The sequence below is a fragment of the Balaenoptera borealis genome (genome assembly GCF_965194805.1).
Source record: "Balaenoptera borealis genome assembly, chromosome: 3".
In the NCBI taxonomy this organism is placed as follows: Eukaryota; Metazoa; Chordata; class Mammalia; order Artiodactyla; family Balaenopteridae; genus Balaenoptera; species Balaenoptera borealis.
The window spans coordinates 93,773,950-93,794,993 of NC_138866.1; the positions used below are offsets into that span (position 1 = coordinate 93,773,950).

At 43.7% G+C, this 21,044-nt stretch overlaps 1 long non-coding RNA gene across 1 annotated transcript in view; it reads left to right on the forward strand.

The window, feature by feature from the left end:
• Positions 1 to 21,044, forward strand: part of LOC309626775 — a 296,161-nt gene that overhangs the window by 268,835 nt on the left and 6,282 nt on the right. The window lies entirely within an intron of this gene.

The following is a 21,044-nucleotide window of genomic DNA, read 5'->3' on the forward strand; positions in this document are numbered from 1 at the left end:
AGGCCTGGGGTCATCAAAGAATGATGCATTCACATGTACCCAGAGGAATGTTTTCCCTACCCTATCTCTGATTCCAAATGCCAAATTCCAGCAATGAAAAGGCCTGCAGCTGCCACCCAAAGAGCCAGATAACAGCAGCAATACTGGCCTCTCCTTGTGAGCTTATCTGTTGTTTAATGAACAAACTGTGAGGCCACAGAGATGGCCTAGAGCAGGGCCAATCTCTGGCAAGGGAGCCACCGGCTGACCCGAAATGCTGGGGTTACTTAACCTCTCTGGAACTCCTTTCCTTATCTATAAAACAAGGGGATTGGGCCACATGACCTCTTCTAGCTGTGTATCTGATGCCCAACGTTCCTACCCTTTGTCTTAGCTTCCCCTCATAGCCCTCCCCAATGCCTTTGCCCTCTTCACCTTTCTTGGTTCTTTTCTTCTGCACTGCTGCCTTTGGCCAGCCAGTGGCATCTGTAGGCCCAGGTGCCCTGAGCTGATCTGGGATGTCAGGGAACGTGAGGTGCAAACGGCCATCTTCTCCAGCTCGTCTCATTCTCTTTAGAGCCCCAGACCCATTCTGAGAATTTAATGAAAGCTGTGGAGAAACACACTCAGTAATCGGTATGCTTTGAATACAATACTGGGTTCTGGACCCACTGCAGCCCATTCACAGACTTCAAATTAACAACTCCTAAGTCAGGTTCCTTCATCCACCTTCCACCTCAGGTTCCCAATGTCCCAGGGGCTCTTTCCAGATCAAAACCACCTTCACTGACCAGTAGAGTGTGATTTCCAGGTTGCAAGTGAATGAGCTTTCCTTTGGGCATTTAACTTTTCACCTGGACCCCAAATCTACAGATGAAGCCTTGATGATATGGTGGTAGATTATGCAGCCAGTGAGAAATATTTACGGGGAGAATGGGGGACACGTCTGATCCCTGAAATCCCGTCTGTGGCCCACTTCACACTGGCAGTATCCATGGCTGCACTTAGCCTCAGTGGGCATCAAGACTTGTGGGATCTCTGGGATTCTGCCACGGAGGAGCCCATCTCATGGAGAGCAAGTGCATGTGCAGACTACTGTATTCACTCCCAAAATGTAGTATCTACAGTCACCCAGCCAGTGTTCTAGGCTCTAGGAATATAGCAATGAACAAAATGAGGCCCTTGCCCTCAAGGAGTTAATTTGGACCAGACAGAGTCACCTATATTACTATTAATATAAGTCAAATTACAGGTGTTCAAACAGAGGCATAAACAACGATAGGACAGAGAAGAAACTGATTGATTATCCTGGGAAGGTTGGGTATGGCCTAATGAGCAGGCCTGGAAGGAGGAGTATTATTTTACAAGACATCAAGTTGAGGGAAAGGCATTGCAGGTTGAGAGAATGAGAAAAGAATTGACAGGGGAAACTCAGAGCTCCTCCTGCATCCTTGCCCATGCCATTTGCTTTCCTGGGTTCAGATGGACTCCCTATCACTGTGTGCATTTACTGCTACAGCTCTGCCTCAGTTTCTTCATCAGAAAAATTGTGAAACTAAAAGTGTTTCTTGATATGGGGTAACTATGAGGAGGAAATGAATTAAAGCATGTTGAGGCCTTATCAGAGTATCTATATGAAGCACACAGTAAGATTTCAATAAACGTCGTTATTGCTATTTCCAACAAGAGCATAGGTTAATAAGGGACAGTCCTGAGAATAGCGGGTAAGAGCAGAGGCTCTGGACTGGAGTAGTGTCCTTGGGGGTCACTGAAGAAATGTGTGCTTGCTGGCAGGTCACCGCACCTCTCTTGGGTACTCTGAGGGGCCGGGGAATGGGGTAGTCTCTAAGCTCCCTTGGTGGTCTAGAGGTCAGCGATTCCGTGACCCTGGTGTCATAGAGTAATTGGGGATCATGTGAGATGCTGAGGTGGCATGAACACAACTCTAGGGCCCCTCTTCACCCACACTTCCTTTTCTGTGTTATTTCCCCACATTTCCTATCCACGCACTTCGTTCTCCCCAGTCAGAGGAAATCATCTCACCAAAATAGTTTCCAGGGGCTAATCCTTCAGCTTGTTTTCTCTCCTGGGGGTATTCTCATTTTAACAGGCACCTGGAGCAGTTCTGTGGAGGTCACAAAAGACATGTGTGGCGCTCTTTCCATTCTGGGGGAGCCTACAGGCTAGGAGCAGGAAAAACTAATAAGCATGATATCTTCACAAGCATGATGAGATACTGGCATAGAGATGTGGCCAAACAAGCCTTTGTGTGAAAGGTGGGACTTGTTCTGAGCCTTGGAATGTGGTTAGGATTTTGATGGTGAGCAGAAGAGAGGGCTTTGGCAGTGCTTGGAGGTAGGACTGAGTGAGGTGGTTGGAGATAATGAGACCAAAGAAGATGGATTCATGTTGAGAAGCATTAATATCCACTGGTGGAACTGCAAGTAGGGGTGGGGATGATGAGAGAGGATACATGAGAGGATACATTGCTCTCTTACTTGACTCCCTGGCTTCTAATTTGTTTACATACTCTTATGCTAGGAACTAGCATATGTGTACCCCTATACAAGGAAACTAGAGGAAGTTTTGAGAAAACAGGAAATTCTACTAGCTAAACTATCTGTGTGGGTGCTAATAGTAGAACTAATTTATGAGCCTTGCAACAAAATTTTAAATTTACATCTAATTTAACTTACATCTCATCGTCAATAAGAACTGAGTTTGATCAACTTTTCCACCACACTTGGCTTCAAATGGCTTTTTACTACTTCCCAAATCAAGTCCATCTTCAGTGGGTGAAGAACTGGCCCCGCTGAGATACTTGTATGTGGCCTCTTTATACTGCTGAGAATTTAGGAGGTCCTCTTCAATTCTGGGACATTCTTTGCTAATATTTCTTTGAATACTGCCTTACCTCCATTCTCACTATTTTTGCTTCCTAAATCACCAGTTAGACAAATATTGGGTCTTACAGATCCATCCTTCATGTTTCTTACCTGCTCTTTTATATTTCCCATCTCTTTTATCACTTTGTGCCACATTCTAAGATAATTCCTTGACTGAATCTCCCAGCCATCCTTCAACTGTTATCTATTTGGCTTTTCAGTTCATTCATTAAGATTTATATCTCAAAAATCAAAGTATTAATGTCCATTATCTGTTAATTTTTTATGGATGCAATATCTGCTGGTATCTCTGAGGCTATCAATTCAACATATTCTAGAGCCCTGTTTTGACTGATCATTAAGTCTCTTTCCCTGGGTATAAACTCATCTTTTATTTACAGTTTGTGAAACAAACTCCCTTCCATGGTATTGGCATTCATCAAATGTTTGGTGAGTCTTAATCATGTGATCATTTTTGTGGCTGAAATTCCTTATCAGTCAGCTGATAGGCTGCTTCTGTTTGCCCACCTTTTGGGGAAAGACAGCAAGAAGCTGGATGTTCTGCTGCGGATTGTACTCTAATCTGTTTTCAGGACGAGTGAGGAAGGAGTGGAACGTGCTACTAGTCAGAATACCTTAGCAGTTAGGTTTCTGGGCTTGGGCATATCCTGCGTCTCCCGCTCCAACCCTCCCTATCCGAAGCTTCTTTGGGCAGAGTCCCACTTCAGCTGCTGCTTGGTAGGGGAAAGAAGATATATAGGAGCTCCTGAGGCCAGTTCACAATTTGCTGGTTGCCCCAGTTTTCTCCTGCTCTCATTATCCACTGTCCAGGAGAAGACCCCCATTGGGTTTTGTCCTGCTTTGTAGGGAGACTCTTCTCTCCTGTATGTATTTTGATTTCTTTCCTTTATCGGTTGATCCCATCAGTTTTTATACTGCCGGAATTTCTGGCCCAAGGAGGGCTCCTCTGCTTGTTTTATAATTCAGTTGTGAATTTTAAAAATATCTATCAATTCCAGAGATTTGGGGTGACAAGGGAAGGCTCTAGTGTGTGCTTCACCCACCATCTTGAACCAGAAGTTTACTGAGGATATTAAAAATAAGGTGTCACAGATTTCCAAAAGCAGTTCCAAAGAAGGGGCTCCAGTGATGTTTTGGTGATATCATTGAAATGGGCAGTTAGGCTCACAGGAGAATCACTTGTTTGGTCATGAAATGTCTGATGCAGTATAGTTAACTTATCAGTCATGGGGCTCTGAGGCCACACCCTGTGACACTAAAGAAGCATCATTGATGTCATAGGTGCTCTAGACACCACCTAAGGAGGGGTCCAGAGTTGGGTATGGTAACAAAGGAAGCGTCAGGGGATAAATATTGAAAAGAGATATACTTGGAAACCCAGAAGAACAAACATAGGCTAGACATGGAGGTCAGTGGCCTGGCTGGAGGAAAGAAAAGCAAGCAGAAAAGCAAACGCATAAAAATGGCTTCTCGGAGAATGGGTGGAACAGAGAACATGGGTGATTTTGTCCAGGCTTGAGAATTCCAATAAAATAATCAAAATTTCTATAAGGCAGGGTAAACTTGCAAACAGGGACTGGGTGAATCCTTAATAAGTGATAGAGACAGTTTGAAAAAGGCTCCGAATGATCTGTGACCAATTGGAACTTGGAAGTAAGACATAAATAGCATTGTTACAGTTTTTATGACGCTATATTGTCAATGTAGCTGTATCATAGCAGGAAACAATTCACTTTACAGTTTTGCCCCATACTGTGTGATTTGGGGCAAGTTACTACACCACTCTGAGACTTCAGTTCCCTTGCCAGTAAAATGGAGATAATAGAACCTTCCTTGCCTTGAGATGAAATATCTATATAAACCATAAAGTGATATAATACAAATGGCAGGCATGATTTTTCTGGAGGCTCCTTCTAACTCTCCTGGAGTTTAGGAGCAAAGCAGAAATGAACCATCTAGTGACCCTTGAAAGGGAGATAGAAAGCTTCTCCAGCCTCAGGTAGGGGGTCCCTACAAGGTCCTAATATGCCACCGCCAGTCCACCAGACACATTCTCTCAAATACTCCACTCCTTCACTGAGGGCCTTCTGTGCTTCTGCCAGGTGATGGGCACGTGAGGAACATGGCTGACAGGTCCAGGTCGACCTAGATCTCGTGACCCAGTAGTGAAGGCAGGCCTTGAACTAGTAAGTGTAAAAATGAGATGAGGTTTATCAAAGGAAGCATGTTGGGTCCTATGGGAGTATGTAACAGGAAACTTCTTTCAGTTTACCCCAGATGAGGTCAAGTGCCCCCGTAAGCTGAGTCTTAAAGATAGTAGGTGTTTACCAGGAGAAAGAAGGGCAAAGGGGGGACCTATTCTAGGGAGAGGGAACAGTGTGTACAAAGACCCTGATGGTTAAGAAGACAAGGCTCTTACCAAAAGTGGGAAATCTCCCTCTTTCCAAATTATGCAGCATTATTCCAGTAATTGGGAGCAGACATTATTTGTGCAGAAGGTCTCTGGAAGAGCTGGGCTGTAATTTCTCACATGGTTTCTTCTTTTTTTTTAAAACATCTTTATTGGAGTATAATTGCTTTACAATGGTGTGTTAGTTTCTGCTGTATAACAAAGTGAATCAACTATACGTATACATATATCCCCATATCTCCTCCCTCTTGCGTCTCCCTCCCACCCCTCTAGGTGGTCACAAAGCACCGAGCTGCTCTCCCTGTGCTATGTGGCTGCTTCCCACCAGCTATTTTACATTTGGTAGTATATATATATATGTCCATGCCACTCTCTCAATTCGTCCCAGCTTACCCTTCCCCCTCCCCGTGTCCTCAAGTCCATTCTCTACATCTGCGTCTTTATTCCTGTCCTGCCCCTAGGTTCTACAGAACCATTTTTTTTTTTTTTTAGGTTCCATATATATGTGTTAGCATACGGTATTTGTTTTTCTCTTTCTGACTTACTTCACTCTGTATGACAGACTCTAGGTCCATCCACCTCAGTACAAATAACTCAATTTCGTTTCTTTTTATCTCACATGGTTTCTTGACCTGTCACGGGAGTGAAGTATGGGACTAGACCCTTGTACAGGTGGGCTCCCCTGAATTGACTTCTACCATTTCTCATTAAAGTCACTCATGACATGGGACACAAAAATGAATCCCTGTCTCCATAAAAACTCAGTTAAAGTAACGCAAAGGAATCTTTACTCAACAGAATATTTGAGAATAAACTTAATTTTCAGTTTGTATGCTTCAAGTGGGTGGGGAGGGAGGCATTCTGATGTTCCCACTCCTCAGGACTGACATCAACACCACTGTTGAAAGTTTGGAAACCCTTCACCCCCTGGGTAAAAACTGTCCCTGGAGCCCAAGTTTAGTTGAGAAAAAAGTTGTGACTTGCCTGCTGGTGATGCCAAGATCTACATGGAAGCTGTTATCAGTAGTCCTGAGAAATCAGCCCCAGGGGGTACAGAGGAAAACTTGCACTTGTTACGATAGGATGTAGGTAATGAGATTACTTCTGGACAAGCGCCCCGGAGGTGACAGGCTCTGTAATGATGGTGACTCTGTAAGAGTGATGAGAGCCACCCTGGAAATTTCCCTTAGCAATGATTCTGGTCTCTGTGACCTCCAGGGCCTGGACCACAAAAACCTCTGGGAAGGGTGCAGCTCAAAATACTTTTGGCTCTTGAGTTCATAGCCAGTAGCAGCTTTGCCTCCAGGCTGTGGTGTGGGGAATCCAAACTGGCCTTGGCTCGTTGGACCCTGTGCCCCAGTGCCTGAGCCCGGGTAAGATCAGTCCCAAACAGCACCATTTTCATTGCCGTATTTTCCTCCGATTGTTATTCCAAAGTGCTAAACCGTGTAAAAACAGCAGCAACACATGAAGGTCAAGTCCTCTTTCTCTGACCTCTCCTGGTGTCTTTTAGAATTACTCTCAATCTATGGATCCTAATACTACTTGTGGATCACCAGAGGCATTTTGTTTGTGCCTATGTGTACAATATCAGTAAATGCACACACATGCATGCATGTGTGATCATAATAATAGCTAACACTTACTGAGCACTTACTGTGTGCCAGGTACTGTTCCAAGTACTCTGTAGGTAATATTCTTATTTAATCTGTATACCAGCTTTAGGAGGTAGGTACTACTGATATGGAAGTCCAGAATCTACCAGCAGCTTGCCCAAGTTCACTTAGCTACTGAGTGGTAGAACAAGACTCAGATCCAGGCAGTGTTCTGCCCCTTGCTTTCTTCTCTCTCCTCTCCTTTGTACTGGGCATTTTATATCCTACCTACTTCCAGAGGACTGGAGTCTCTTTAAGCAGGCACTAGGTAGGACTCTAGGGCCCTGCCAAGGGATGGGATGATGTTTTCCTCCTTTTCGCTAGGATTGCCTGCTTTCCAAATCACTGTCTCTTCTCTATAAAGCTTTCCAGATCTTCCCAGCCTACAGTCACCTCTCCTGCCTTTGTTTTCCTTTATTGCCCACGACCACAGTCAGCTTTTGGTATACATCCTTGGTGACATTTCTAGCATGTCTTTATCCCAGTACAACCCAGGTGCAGGCCTCTGTGTGCATGTGACTTGTGGTGTGTGGCTTGACTCTCAGGTTAGATTGTAAACTGTCCTGCCTGTCTCCCCCTTCCCCTCCTAGCAGGACCCCTATTAGTCTATGCAGCATATTCGTGTGATTTAGAGAAAGCCACCTCTGGGAGGATAAACTTTGGAAAAGATGTCCCTTCGGTGGAGCTTGGACTGGATTCCAGGCCCTCCTGCTCCCCACACTCCTTCCCCACCCTATCCCTTACCATCTCCCACCCTGAGCCAACCTCCCTGTGTCTGGCAGAAGGGCTAACAAGGAGGTGCTCCATACATTATCTGTCGGCTGCTTGTAATTCTAAGCTAGGGCCTGTTGAAATGTTACAAAGATTTACAAAATCTAAGAGGATTATAAGGATGGTTTTCCCTTTAAAATGTAAATCTGGTTTATTCAATTAGAAGAGTTTAAATCCAAAAAAAGTGGGGAGCCAGCTTAAGTGGATGACTAAATGTCCAAGGAACCAAAGTTGGCTGCAGCAAATGCTGCTCACGACAACTTTGACAAAAGCTTGAGAAAGTGGGAAAGTCTGAGGAAGCTGTGGGTTAAGTACCCCTGCCTCTGCCCACCACCACCATTTACAAACCATGGCAATTTAGGAAAATCACAAAATCTCTCTCCCAGCCCCAGATTGTGCATCTGTAAAACAGGGCTAATGATGCCTGCCCTCCCACCATTCAGAGCACAATGTGATCATTAGAGGAGAAAGAAGTTAGTGAAAACACCTACAGAATCATGGTAGGCAGAGTTAGGATTTAGGATCACTAATGCCAGGAACATCTGTCAAGCAATCACTAAAGCAAAAAAAAAAAAAAAAAAAAAAAAAATTTCTTGCTATGTGCAAGAAAAGATGGTATAAGGAAAGAACCCCAAAAGAGACACATTCTGCTCAACTCCTCAGTCCCAAGGGGGCTTTTAGGGAGTGAATTGGACACTGCGCACAGCTTCTTTTGGTTCCAAGACAACCAGCTCCTTTGCTGAGGGAGACTTCATAAGGCTTTTTTGCAGAGTTGCCATAGGTTGAGCGTTGAGGGGGCAGTGTTATCAGGGCTAGAGAAACCAGGAATAGTAGGACAGTTCTGCAAATGGAAGAGTGCCAAGCCTCGGAATTAAGTCTTACTAAATGGCTTTAAAAATGAGTCAAACGGGGGAGTTATGGTGCAGGCACCAGCGTTTCAGCAGATTTGGAAAGCCCTTTAGAGGTGGAGATAAATGTCAGACAGATGGGGAGAAACTATAGAAGGCCAGGGGGAGTGGGCAGAGAAGAGGCTGAGGGTTTCAGAGCGGGCAAAGGCAGGGGATGCACCACATGGGGAAAATGACCCAAAATATGTTTATCATTCATTCACTCATTAACTTTTCTAGAACCCTGAACTCCAACTAAGTGCAAAGCAAGGTGTTAGGATTCCAGTATGGGTGGGTGGAGGGTGTGGGGGGCAGGTAGGAAGGACGCTAAGAGAATGTTTTCTCTGCCTTTAAGAAGCTTCTGATACAGCTAAAGAGAAAGACATGAATACAAATAAAAATAGCAAGGTTTTATGTGATAAACTCCACAGGGAAGGAGTATGCAAATGACAAAGGTGGAACAGCAAACGGATTACACTCTGCTCAGAGGAGGAAGATGGGGATCGGGAGCTGTCTCCCAAGGAGGCAGTCTTTCTGGTCTTGCGGTATCGTTAGGGTTCCACTGGAACTAGATGGCAGGGTGCTCTTGGTGACAGCATAGGACATGTATTCAAACATATTTTGAGTATTTTCATGGAAGCGTTGGTCCTAAAGGGCTGCTGAAGCCCTAGTCAATGTTGGGAATTTTTAAGAAAGGCATTAAATATGAAGACGTCTGTATAAGCCAATCCACATCATATATGAGTTAAACCATGTTATTATTTGCATCCAGTGTGACTAAAAATGCCTGGCCCCTTTTAAAAGGCTAAAGCATGCACACATAAATAGCTTACAAACAGGTTAATTGAACCAGCGGAGCAGGAATGAGATTACCATGGGTTTTCAGGATATGAGTCATTTAGAAGCTCAGAGGTGGTGCCTCAAGCTATTGTGGAACTAAGAGATTGTTTCCTCCCAAACCAAAGGAAGGAGCAGGCCAGGCTCATCCAAGACCTTTAGATAAATCTTGTAAGATAAATGAGTTATAAGCATTATTAACATGACCCACCAGAACTTTGTTTAAAAATTAAAGATGAGAAGATGCTTTTAATTAACTGTAAGTCAAGAAAATAAAGACAGTAAATATGCTTCTTTCAGTTTATGATTTTTTTCAACTGTTTTAGTTTGAAGTAGCTATTTCATCAGAGATGGCACAATGCCTGGATACAGTCAACTACATAAGCACTCGTGTTATATACAACTGGCATACAACTGGCAATAATACTGACCATTTGAATCAAGTGCAGTGGGGATGAAGAGGAGGGAAAGAGTCATTCTCCCTGGAGTAATCCAGGAGATCTTTATAAAGATCATGATGGAGGAACAGGATTCCAAGGAGTTAAATGTGGGGGCAGGTCCTTCCAGGGAAAAAGAACAGCATGAATGTGAGGGCCCACTGCAGGGGATGATGGTACGAGAATCCTGTGATTCGGGGCAATCTCTCACTTCCTACCATCCTACCCTGATATTCAATTGTCATTTTATCTCTGAAAGTCTCACCTCTCCCTCTTTCTTCCTATTCTCAATGCCACCCATGAGCTAGGGCTTTCATAAGCTCTCCTCTGGAACAGATTCACATGAATGCCCCTGCCCCTGTTCTCTCCTTCCACAAAGTCTTCCTCCTTACTGCTGACAGCTAGCTTTCCAAAATACACCATATCACTCCTCTGCTTCAAAGCTTGAAGACTCCCTCACTCCTCAATGTTCGTTTTACTTTTATTAATACAGGATTCCTCTATTTTTGGCAAAAGAAATTATCTAGATTTCCTATTCTGCACTAAGGAAAAGATAGTTTGAATGTAAATCTGGAAGAAAAGACTGCGGTGACAAGTTCTAACTATTAGACAATCCCATGAAGGCAGATGTTTGCTTCCTCTTTTGGCAGACAGAGCACAGGCCCACTGAGTGGAACTTTGCATTGAAGCTCAGTCACTTTTTTCTAGGCTGACCCAGTGGATTATAGGAATGGTAGATAAAGAAGATATTGCTCACCTTCATGGAGCTTATGGTTCTAGCAGAGGAAACGATAAATAGATAATCACCCAAATAAGTACTTAATTACAGTTCTGTGATAGAAAAGGTAAGAATTCAGGAAGGATTAAACCAGGGTAGGGATGGATTTAAGGCCTTGGGAAAAAAGTTGAAATTGCCAAGGGAGAGTATTACATGAGAATTTCCAAAGAACTCAAGAATTTAGAATTTAGGAGGAGGTGGAACAGGTAAAAGATCCTCAGAAAGAACAGTCAGAAGGCATAAAGACGACCACAAAAGTATTTTTGTCACCAAAGCCAAGAGGAGAGAGTGTTTCAAGAAGGAAGACGTGGTTAATTGTATTGAATACTGCCAAGAGGTCAAGACCAATGAAGGCAGGAACTTCACAGTGGATAAAGCAAGAAAGCTACTGGTGGCCCCAGCAAGAGCAGTTCCTGCAAGCTGGTGAAGTAGGAAGCCGGAATGGAAAGAAGAAAGAAGAAGAATCCTGTATTAATAAAAGAAGAGCAGGTAAGAGCTTGAGGGATGTGTGGAATGAAGGGAAGTTTTGTTTGCTTGGCTTTATTGGTAATGAAGGATTCCAGCATATATTTGAGTGCTAATGGGAAGAATGCAGGTGTGAAGAAGAGGTTGAAGATTGGGGAAGGAGAAGGTACACCTAAAGGAACAGGACCCCTGCTTAGGTAGGAGGGGATGAGATCCGGGCACAACGTGTGGAGGGACTGGCCTTGGTTGGAAGAAGGACATGTGCTTCATTGTACTATACATGGGAGGAGAGGACAGGTGCAAATGCAATCCATCAGTTTTCTCTGCCATGCTTCTTATCTGGGAATAAAGGGGTTGGAAGCATAAAGCTCTGAGAAGAGGAAATAAAATTTGTGAAAGTGGCGGGAGCTTCTAGCAAAGCATGGTAAAACTGCTGAGCAGTGTTGAAGACCCAAACAAGGTTGGAGAACACGAAGTTAGAGCCATGCCCAAGTACTCAGTTGTGCCATACTCTCCAGTAATACTGATGTACTCAGGCACAGGCATAAGTAAGTCTGTGGGGCTTTGCCAGGCGAGGACAATGAAGAGGGGCACAATGGATTTAGGACACTGTAGGAAGAACTACGGCCTCTAAGCTAGATACAGAAGAAAATAAAGATAGGAGGAGATTCATGGACATAGAGAAAGTGGTGAGGCCACTGGCTTGGAGATCTCAATGAGGCTGGAGAATTATTTCAGTGAGGGGACTTAAGCAAATGAGCTGGAAGGTGGTGGTGAGAGAATGAGATGCCAGAGGAGGTGCAGTTTCTGATGATGACAAGCTCAGAGCTATGCCCCTGGGAGTGTGCTGAGCTGGAGGGAGAAGGTCACTGAAGGTGTAGTCGTCAAGGAACTCTGCAGCCAGGGTGTTGCTTTGATCAGCCATAAGGACATTTAGTGCCTTAGGATGATGGGGTGGAGAGGAAGACATGGAGAAAGAGGCTAAAGCCTTCAGTGACTAGGGGAGTCAGGGTAAGGGGGTGGACAGTGTGAACCTCAAACAGTATTTTAGAAAGAAAAAGAGAGTAATGGTCCAGAGACAGCACCCTGGAAGACACCAACCCCAGCTCCCAACACTGAAATTGGAGTATGTATGATTGAAAATACATCCTCTACCTGAGAGGGTAGAAAGGAAAACAGGGTCCTCAGGGGTCAGCGAGATGGAATTGGAAGGATCACTGGGGAAGAAGAAGAGTTTGGTGGAGCCTGGGGAAGTAGGGAATGGGAGCTGGAGTTGCGGGGGAGGGAGGGAAGGCAGAAAGCAGTAGCAGTTTCTGAAATAGCAAGAAGGCTTGGTAACAGCTGTGGCAGCACCTCTCAATGAAATCTGGCGATACTACCCTCAAACAAGTTCAACTGTATCAACTTTGGACACTTTGTAGATGGCTAGACCACCCAAATTATGATGAGCATGGTGGCCAGATCATGGTTTCTGAAGCCCTTTATGTCACTTTAAAGTGCATAGATGATAAATTACACAAAACCAATGTAGGATTGTGCCACCAGCCTTACAAAAACAACGCATAAGTATTCAGACATCTAAGCCAATTAAATTTTTTTATGTTAAGTCCTATTTCATCTGCCTTTCCAGTCCCCTCCCCTGCCACTTGCCCTGCACTGCACCCAGCTGTACCAAACTAGTCCTAACTTCCCAAGCGTGCTGCCCCCATTCGAGCCTCAGGTTGTGTGTGTGATATTCCTCCATCCAGTATAACCCCTGGGCTGTGGGCAGGTTAGCTAGTGTTACTTGGTTTACCTTTATCCCCTCCTCATTAAATAAGCGGAGCATTTTCCCTTGCCTCAGGAAAGCAGAATGCAGAAGGAAAAAAATACTTTCCTGGCTTTTGAGTTTCAAAATCCAGGCCCTGTAGGCGTAGGCAGGACAGGCTACAACGGTGGTTTTGGGAAAAGGAAAGGAGCCAAGGCTTCTTACCTCCTCCTCCCACAGAGAGCTGAAGCTTCCTCAGGCTGGAGGGAGAAGGAGAGACAGAAGAGGAGAGCTGAGAGACAGGAGACAAGTTGCCTGGATAAAGACAACCTAGGACCTTGCTTCCTCTCTGGGCTCTCTGCAGGAAGCAAGGCATGACTGCCTTGCTCTTATATTTCCCCCTCCTGACCAGAGTTTCTGTCATTAACCCACCCAGCCTGCTAACCTGTCTTGTTTTGACTTACATTATGCTTTAAATTTGCTTTCATGGCCATTATTTAAAGTTTTGGATATCTTATGTTTTAAAAGCCCAGATTTCAGGCCTCTCTTGAGGAAAACTCTGAGGATCTGCCCACACTGGACCCACATTCCCTGTGGCAACAAGCTGTTGTCCCTTTCAATGGGCAGGGGTTCCCCATTCCCTTTGAATATTATCCTTTGATTGATGCCTGCCTGAACTTTGTGGCTGTAGAGCCTCAGATCCCTGATGCCCAGTGAGCTGAGTGTCAGGCTACAGGCTAGCATATATGACCAGTCTTGATACATCTAGTTATAACCTCAGAGACAAAGCAAATCTACCTTCCCCCAACACAGAAAACTAGCTGGTTTCCTTGGTGGAAAGCTGCAATAACCCTCTCCTCTCTCCCCAAGTCTGCCCAGACTCAGTGGAGGAAAGACTTACCTTTCGCCTTGCAAAAAATGCCAGACCCGATGCTTTTCTGCCAGGCTCCGAGAAAAGCAAAGAAGAATATGTGATAATGCTCTTATAGGTCACATTACTGGCACAATGATTTATATCCGCTAACAGAGCAGGGCAAACATTGGCCCAGCCTAAGAGGTTAAGTTAGGCACCCAAGAGGTTTAGTTATGTCAGCTAATTAGTGACAGAGTTTAGGACCCAGGCCTCCTCTCTTCCCAGCCAGTGCCCTTGAAGATTAGACTGCTTCATTCTGCCTCGGGGAAGGGCTGGTGGGAGGCCCTTCCCCTGGGACAGAAGGAAAAGCACATCTGCCAGTTCATTCTCCAACCATGGAGTCAAGGATTAGTGCACAATTTTGATCATACCCTGACTCACTTAATGAAACTTTCCAAGTTTATTTTTACTTCTAACCGTGTGAGTTTAACAGCTATGTTTCCTAAAAAGAGCTCATATCTGCTCCTGCCCTTCCACAATAAGCTTTCTAAAAGCTGACCTGGACTGTGTGGAGAAAGCTAGAGGCAATGAACTCCCAGATCAAAGAGATACCACTAATCTATGACGGGCCTGGGCACACGAAGGTTTTCTAGGTCTGCTCTTCCCTTTTGCTCTTTTGTTGAAGCTGGATCATTATCTGACTAGGAGCATTCATTCTGGAAGGGAAAGCAAGGTATTGAAAGTGAGCTTAATGCATTTTACTACTCTCTCTATGGACTTGGCTGTTGTCATGGTTACTTTTTTCAAAACAACAAATTGTTACTTTCACCCTTATTCCACACTGGAGAGGAAATCAGAGAACAGGGAGCTCTGCATCCAGAGGAATCTTACGAGAGCAGGATTTTCCTTGCTTCTACCCTGATATACTTCCTGCTCTGTAGAGCAAAGCTGCCCTATATTCCAGACTTTTCATTACAACGCTTGGGTCTCTATCATTCCTGGGCGGGCTGAATTGAGCCACATCTTTCCCCTGAGTGTGGTTGGAAGCTCTTGGGAGCAAAATAAGCCCAGCTCCTGTACTGGTGGCAATCCACAGCTGGAGCGACTGGGCAGGCAGGCGCGTCTGGAAGGAGCACAGTGATCTCTGGCAGGCAGTCCCGAAAAGGCGGAGCCCCTTGCTCAAAAAGCAGGTGGGGGGCGGGGGTGGGGGGGTGGAGCATTTTCCTTTCTTCCACGGTCTTTCCACCTGTCACTGTGTTTTAAATTTGCCGTTTGATATTGCGGTCTCTCAGGCACAGGGATACTCTCGGGGCACATTCAGACCCTCACAGGCACATGGGGGGTGGGAGGGCACCCTGTGATGACTCAGTACCCTTGGCTGTGCGCCGGTCCCGTCCTTCTCCGCATAAGTGCCCAGCAGCTTTCACTGAGAAGGACGCAGGAGGAGCGGGTAGCCAGAACTCAGGAAGCGGCAGGAGGCGCGACCCTGCCTTAGCCAAGGGTCCAAGTTCCTGACGCATCCACTGTCCCATGGGACTTTGCTTACAAAACACAGATTGAAAGATTGAGTCAATATGGTCACTGCAAAGCATTAAACAGCAAGCACAGCCCCCTTCTGAGTGAGCGCCAGGCCCTATGTGACTCCAGGGGTCGATTGCCCAGGCAGCTGGCCTGCCTGCTCCGCTGTCAGAGGGAAGGGTCCTCCTTGTGCGGACCCCAGCCTAGCCTGCAGGAGCGCTCCAGGAGCTTTAACGCCACAGCTGGTTGACACTAGGCATTGCTCCTTTCTCCACTTTCTCCCCCAGCCTAGGGGAAAGGCAGATACTAAACAGACAAGTAGGGAAGAAAAGTACCAGACTCATTCCTCCCTACGTTTCTTCTAGGACACTGTTCAAATCTTTTTATTGTATTGGTGGGATTGCATTAGTTACACCAGCTCTCACCTACCTCCCTCATCCTTTTAAAACCACTTTATTGAGGCATAATGGATATACAATAAACCTCAAATATTTAAAGTGTACAATTTTATGAGTTTTAACATGTATTTGTATATCTATATATATGAATGAGGTCATCACCAAAATGAAGATAACATTTTCATCACCCTCTTGTAATACATCCCTTTCTCCCTCATCCCCAGACACTACAAATCTGCTTCCCATCGCTATTGATTAGTTTACATTTTCTAGAATCTTATCTCAGTGTAATCAGAGTCTGTACTCTTTTTTTTTGGTCTGGCTTCTTTCCTTCAGCATATTGATTTTGAGACTCATTCATGTTGTTGTTCATATCAACAATTTCTTCCTTAATATTGCTGAGTAGCATTCTATTATATAGTTAAACCACAGTTTATCCATTCACTTGTTAATGAACATTCCGGTTGTTTCCCAGTTTTTTGGCTGTTTCAAATAAGGCTACAATGAATACTAGCATACAAGAATTGAAATGGCTGTGTTGTACGGTAGCTATATGTTTAACCTTTTAAGAAACTGCCAAATAATCTTCCAAAGTACCAGAAGCATATGAGAGTTCCAGTTGCGCCACATTCTCACCAACACTTGTTATCTGTCAGTATTTTCATTTTAGCCATTCTAGAAGTATCTGCCTGAGGTCTTAATTCGCATCTCCCTAATCACTAGTAATTTTGAGCTATTTTTAGTGAGCTTACTGGCCATTCACATATCTTCTTTTGTGAAACAGCTGGTAAAATATTTCCCCTGGTTTTTTGTTTGTGTTTTTGTTTTGTTTTGTTTTTTGGGTTTTGTGTGTGTGTGTGTGTGTGGTGCCACACGGCTTGCAGGATCTCATTTCCCTGACCAGGGATTGAACCCTGGCCATGGGAGTGAAAGCCTGGAATCCTAACCACTAGGCCCCAGGGAACTCCCTCCCCTGTTTTTAAAAATTGGTTTGTCTTACTGAATTTTGAGAGGTTTTTTAAAAATATATTCTGGATTCAAGTTTTTTTGTTTAATATATGTGTTCCAAATATTTTCTCTTAGTCTGTGGTCTGCTTTATTTTCCTAGTTTCTATTGAAAATCAAGTTTTTAATTTTTTTTGAAGCCCAACTATCAATTTTCTTCTATGGTTCATGCTTTTTTGTGTGTATTCTAAGGAAACTTTGCCACTTTAAGATCACAAAGATTTTTCTCTTGTTTTCTTCCAGAAGTTTAATAGTTTTAGGTTTTACATTTAGGTCTGTGATTCATTTTGAGTTAATTTCTGAGGTAAGGTTTGATACCTCTTCCATTCTCCACCCCCTCATCCATATCCAGTTGATCCAGCACCATTTGTTGAAAAGAGTTTTCCTTCCCCATTGAATTGCCTTGGTACCTTTGTTTAAAATTGGCAGTATATGTGTGGGACTCTTTCTGGACTCTCTATTCTGTTCCTTTGATATATATGTTTATTTTTTGCCAATACCAAACTGTTTTGATTACTGTAGCTTTATAGAAAATATTGAAATATAAAGGTAAGGTTAGTAAATTGGAAGGTAAGTTCTCCAACTTTGTTCTTTTTAAATATTACTTTGCCATGAAGGTGTACTGCTCAGATCTCCTTCCAAAGAACCTGCTATTGGTTGCATAGTTGATGGCTCCACCCTTTGGATTTACCACCAAGTTCACAAAAAGGCTATCTTTCTCTTGGTAGCTTGCAACCAATGACTGAGTATGGTGGGGGTATGGTGATAGCCCATTCCATCCAATGCAGGACTCTTCCAACAGGCAGTCTTTGCTTGGGAACTCCCCTTTCCTGACTAAAACTCCCAGCACTACACTGTAGTCTGAAAGCCCTTTCGCCCTTTCCACACATTTCTTCCTTCCCCCTCTCCTTTCATGGGTGTCATACCTGCATTGGAATCTGACAGCTTCCTTTCTACTTCTGCTCCCGCCTCTTTTATCCTCCCCAGTCATTTTCCTCTAGAAATCTCTTGCATATGTAAATCCGGTCTTGCTGCCTGCTTCTCAAAGGTCCCTAACTGACCATACTTTGGTTATTTTAGGTCTTTTGCATTTCTGTATAAATTTTGAAATCAGCTTTGTTTTTTGAAATTCTACAAAAAACAAATAAACAAAGCCTGATGGAATTTTAATTGACAGTTCATTGACTCTACAGAACAATTTAGGCAGAATTACCACCTTAACAATCTAGTCTTATATCACAAATCTGATGTAGCTCACCATTTATTAGGTCTTCTTCCATTTCTCTCAGCGATATTTTGTACTTTTCAATGTAGAGATCTTATACATCTTTTGTTGGATTTACTATGAAGTATTTTATTGCTTTTGGTCTTACTGTATTGGAATTTTTTTTTTAATTGGGGTATAGTTGATTTACAATGTTGTGTTAGTTTCAGGTATACAGCAAACTGAATCTGTTATACATATACATGTATCCACTCTTTTCTTAGCTTCTTTTCACATATAGGCCATTACAGAGTATTGAGTAGAGTTTCCTGTGCTGTAGAGTAGGTCCTTGTTAGTAATCTATTTTATATATAGTAGTGTGTATGTGTCAATCCCAATCTTCCAGTTTATCCCATCCCCCTCTTACCCCCTGGTAACCATAAGTTTATTTTCTACATCTGTGACTATTTCTGTTTTGTAGATAAGTTCATTTATAGCCTCTTTTTAGATTCACATATAAGCGATATCATATATTTGTCTTTCTCTGTCTGACTTACTTCACTCAGTGTGACAATCTCTAGGTCCGTCCATGTTGCTGCAAATGGCATTATTTCATTCTTTTATATGGCTGAGTAATATTCCATTATATATAGATATGTACCACATCTTCTTTATCCATTCCTCTGTTGATGGGCATTTAGGTGGAATTGTTTTTAAATTTTTATTTTTCAACTGATTGCTACTGGTGTATAAGAATACAACTGAATTTTGTATATTAACCTTGTATCCTGAAACCTTGCTAAATTCAGTGCTAGTCCCAGTAGTTTTCTCTCTGCTCTCCTCACCTTTTTAAACAAAAATTTTCATAGGACTCCAGTGCTGTGGTAAGAGTAGGGTGTGGGTAGCTGAGGCTTCAGCCTTTGTCTCCCCAGAACTTCCCCACCCCCAACACCTTCGAAAACAGCTTCTGAAAATTTCTGAAGAATTCCAAGACTCCAGGTAACATATCTAAACAACCCACTGTCCTAGGGGAGTTGGTATTTACTGAGTACCTTTCCCCATATTTTATAGGCATTTTATCTCATATTAGTCTTTAAAAAGAAAAAGAAAAAACACCTTGTGAGATAAGTAGAAGCAGTTCCATTTTAAAGATGAAGAAATAGAAGTTAAATCTCCTTGATATTGTCTCACAGTTGATTTCTGTCTGAGGAAGGATTAAAATCTGTCTGTCTGACTCCAGAGTTCATGCTTTTTCCTCCCCAGCCTGACGCAGGCAGAGGCAGACAGCTGGATTTTAAAATGGATTTATGCTGACAGCCAAACCTTTGGATTGACTAATTCTGCATCTGTCCAGCATATGGGCTTGTGGGTCAGTAGGCCTGACTGGCCTCTCGTGCTCCACCCCCAGGGTGCCTACCACCCTGTCTAGTTCACCAGCTTCCTGTTCCACCCACACTGCCTTTTGAGGGTACCAGTGACTTCTCTCTCACCAGTCTGATGAATTGTTTGCCAGTCTAAGAAATTTTTACTTCTCTGCTCCTTTGCAGAGAACATCTTCTTGGAACAGTTTGCTTCTGGGTCTCTTCTAAAGCCTCTGGTCACCTTTTATCTGTCTTCTGTCCTGATTCCTTATTGTGACCTCTTCTCATTAATCACCCATGGTCACTCAGTCTGCAGACTGAGGTCTTCTGTTTTGTCCCTCTCCACACTTATTCTTGGAGACACTCCTTCAAACACCTGTAGGAGCAATACCCCTCTCATCAGGTCTGCCACTTTAGTTGCCTAAAGTTATGGTCCCCAGGCTTCCTGGGTGTTCCAGAATACCCCCACTGGCCCCATAAAATGATTAAAATATCTTGGAAATTCTAATGGTTTAACATCTAAATGATGTTTTCCAGGTTGCCCCCTCCCCCACCTTCCTGTACTCTCAGAAGAGCACAAATTCTTAGACCCCATATGTCTTGATTTGTGCTTTGGAGGACATATTTAACATTTCCAAGGAATGTCCCCCACTTGAATAAGCACATTTATAATATCTAAACCTTATTGAAAAATAAGCTTACCAGCTAATTCCAAATTTCTTTTATTTCAAGGCATACCACCATTCTCTTTGTATTCTTTCCTCCTTCCCTTCTTTCATCTAATCACCAAGTCTAGCCCATTGTTTGCTCTGAACCAGTCTCCAGTTAGGCTTTATCCTCTGCAGCTATTGCCCAGGCCAGGACCTCATCTGTTCACTCCTGATTAGCTCGAGGATTTCAAAAGACTGATCTTTTAGTTGGTAGTATGCCCCAGACAGTGTCAATGACACACAGACAAAACTCTTTTCCTCTGGCACTATTTGTCACAGATGTCTAGTGATATTCAAAAACCAAGAGCCTACATCAGCAGATTTTAATTGGCTCCCCATTTTCTGTTCACTTAATCCAAACTCCTTTGTCTGATCTTTGTTTTCTACCAGTGTACTGTATCACCAAGTTCATTGTTCATATTATTCCTCAATATGGAACACCGAGAAGAAACCCAAGGTTTGCTGGCCCTTTTATGTCAGGGGTCCCCAACCCCTGGGCTGCGGACCACTACTGGTCCGTGGCCTGTTAGGAACCGGGCTGCACAACAGTAGGTGAGCAGAGGGCTAGTGAGCAAAGCTTCATCTGCCGCCCCCCATCACTCGCATTACTGCCTGAACCACTCCCCGCCGCTGCCGCCCCTGCCCCCGTCTGCGGAAAAATTGTCTTCCACAAAACCCATCCCTGGTGCCAAAAAGGTTGGGGACCGCTGTTTTATGTGACCTGATCATTCTTTCCCCCATGCTGTCTGCCCATTTTACTCCACATGTCATGAATGCCAATTTTCTGTCAATCTTCAATTTTCCCTCTCATTGTAAATCCTAGCCCTATATTTTCCTATCCTAGGATTTCTTCTCTAACCCTTTCCAACCTTCAGAATGGATGTTCTAGAGTAAATCTTTTAGAATGTACTTAGCAAATATCTTACTTGCTATCAATCTAGCTCTGACGAGTAGAAGCTCCCACATTAACTGTAAATGAATATTATTAGGCTCTGAGCTTCTTCAAGACAAGGACCATGTCTGATTTAACTTTATATCACCAGTATCTAGTCCGGTGCCAGGCACATCATTTAAGTGCAGTAAACACATATTGAATAAATAATCACCACTTTATGGTATTGCC